General features: G+C 36.5%; 1 pseudogene; it reads left to right on the top strand.

Moving 5' to 3' along the window:
- The first annotated feature begins 323 nt into the window (after positions 1–323).
- On the top strand, positions 324–2,129 carry LOC112503356 (annotated as a pseudogene).
- Positions 2,130–2,880: the final 751 nt, after the last annotated feature.

Raw genomic sequence — 2,880 nt, 5'->3', positions numbered from 1 at the left:
GTTCTCATTTGATTAGGTCCATATATATATATAGTTTTTTAATCAGATTTTCCAATTTCCACATCAACGTTTTTCAAAGATAATGTTTTATTCGAATCATGTATTTACATCCATATTTGAATATGTTCTTGAGACAAAGTTTGGTAATATAAAACATTATCATTTTGAAGAAAACGTGCCACAATTAAAGATTTAAAAATTATAAATGAAAAAACAAATATTTTTGGTCATGATCATGATAATGACACACTACCAAACAGATAAAGTAAATGCTTATAAAGGTAGAAGGATATGGCAAACCAGAAGAAAGAAGAAAACATAATATGGAATTCAAGTTTTTTGCAAGCAAACTTCTAACATTTTATCTAAATATTTCCTTTTGTTTTCTATCCTCAACAACCTCTCATCACTTTCTTGATTGTATCTCATCAAACTTCACATCATCAAACATTCTACTCACTCCTAACGACCCTTCATTTCATACTCCACTATTCTTCGATCTATCATTCAAAACCTTAGATTTGCTACCCCCACAACCCCAAAACCATTGGCAATAATCACACCATTGTCATACTCTCATGTACAATCCACAGTCATCTGCAGTGTGAAATCTGGACTTCAAATCCGAATCCAAAGTCGAGGTCATGACTATGAAGGCCTTTCTTACACCTCATTTGATCACACCCCTTTCATCATTCTTGATGTCACTAAACTCCGATCAGTAACGGTTGATTCAGATGATAACACTGCATGCGTCGAATCCGGTGCAACTCTTGGCGAACTTTATTATTGGGTGTCTCAGAAAAGTGATCTTCTTGGATTTCCAGCTGGGTTTTGCCCCACTGTGGGCGTTGGCGGGGATCTAAGCGGAGGAGGATTTGGCATGACGGCAAGGAAATATGGGTTGGCTGCTGATAATGTAATTGATGCACGTATTGTGAACATCAATGGCCAAATCCTAAACAGAGGTTCAATGGGTGAAGATTTGTTTTGGGCAATTAGAGGAGGTGGGGGGGCTAGTTTTGGTGTGATACTAGCTTGGAAGATGAAGCTTGTACATGTTCCACCAATAGTTACGGTTTTCAGCCTTTCAAAGAGACTAGACAAAGGTGCTACTCGGATCGTTAATAAGTGGCAGTATATTGGGCACAAACTCCGTGAAGATTTGTTCATTAGCCTTTCAGTAAGATCGATTCAGGTGCCAGAATCAGAAGGAAATAGAACAATGCAGGTAACTTTTAACTCGTTGTTTTTAGGGATGACCAACGAGTTGATGACGATTGTCAATGAACAATTTCCAGAACTACAGTTACACAAGAGTGACTGCATTGAAATGAGTTGGATAGAGTCGGTGATTTACTTTTCTGTCTTTTTAAAAGGGGAAACCATCGACTCTCTCATAGAAAGGAGAATGTGGCCAAAAAATTACTTCAAAGTTAAATCAGGCTACGTGAAGAAACCCATCCCTGAAGAAACACTAGAAGAGATCTGGAAATGGTGTTTGCAAGAAGAAAATACGAGTCTATTGGTGGAACCACATGGCGGAAGGATAAGCGAGATTGATGAAAGCGAGACTCCATACCCACATAGGGAAGGGAATTTGTACATCATACAGTACATCAAAAAATGGGATGATGATGGATCTGATGAAAGGCATATTGGATTGATAAGAAGGATACATGAGAACCCTAGGGAAGCTTATGTGAACTTTAGGGATATGGATCTGGGTACAAATGTTAATGCATGTAGTACAAGTTACCTGCAAGCAAAGAAATGGGGAAGCAAGTATTTTAAGGGTAACTTTAGGAGGTTGGCAATGGTGAAAGGTAAAGTGGATCCAGAAAACTTCTTCTGTCATGAACAAAGCATCCCACCTCTAGTTTCGTGTAAGGAGAGGCTTCCAAATGGAAATTGCTACAATGACGGTCTCTTAGTCTCTCACCAAACCACGTATTCTACCAAATAATTGCGACAATTGAATCTTCAATTCATTGAACGGTACATATATATAGAACCCCTTCATAAATTTGGCAACTTCCACGGTGGCAAGTAAGGGTCACTTGAGTTGAAAAATAAACTCATTCAAGTATCTTTTAGATTTAGATCAAATTTATCTATCAAGTGTTTTTTTAAAGTTAGCGCATTACACATTTGTTACTTTTAAAAGGTGTTCATGGGTTGGATTGAACGGTTTACAACATTTAAACAACCGAACTCAATTACTGCGGTTTGAAAAAATCGTTACCTTACCTAATCCGTTAAAAAGTATAACTCGCGTAACTCAACAATTGTGGTTTGAATTAGGTTGGCGGATTAATTGATGTACAGCGGCTAGCAGCCCATATAGAGGAACAAATTGACTGGCACAACGCTACTAGAATAATGACTATTTCCGGAAAATGTATTTTGATAATATTTCCGGCGAATTTCATAATTACTTATTTTAGTTTTGCATTTAAATCTAATTACAAAAATTTACCGGCGGATTTCTGCATAAAATTAATTATTTTTTTAAAATTAAGGTCCGCCGGGAAATAAATAAGAAATATTATTTATATATAATTATTTCAGGCGGATTTTCATGTTCTCCAATTTTTCAAACTTTTCTTTTCTTAATGGATCGTATTGGGATTTACAGGATCGTATTGGGCTTTAACGGTTCTATTGGGCTTTAATGAATTGTATTGGGTTTTAACTGTTCTATTGACTTTAACGGATCGTATTAAGATTTAGTGGATGTTAGTTGTGGTTTAATGAACCGTATTGGGTTTAAAGGACCTATTGGCTTTAATGGATCGTATTGGGTTTTAACGAATCCTATTGGTCTTTAATGCATCGTATTGGGCTTTAGTAGATGTTAGTTGTGGTTTAATTGATCGT

The sequence above is a fragment of the Cynara cardunculus genome, unplaced genomic scaffold (assembly GCF_001531365.2).
Source record: "Cynara cardunculus var. scolymus isolate 2C unplaced genomic scaffold, CcrdV1 Un_Scaffold_2908, whole genome shotgun sequence".
In the NCBI taxonomy this organism is placed as follows: Eukaryota; Viridiplantae; Streptophyta; class Magnoliopsida; order Asterales; family Asteraceae; genus Cynara; species Cynara cardunculus.
This window is presented reverse-complemented; position numbering and strand designations above follow the sequence as displayed.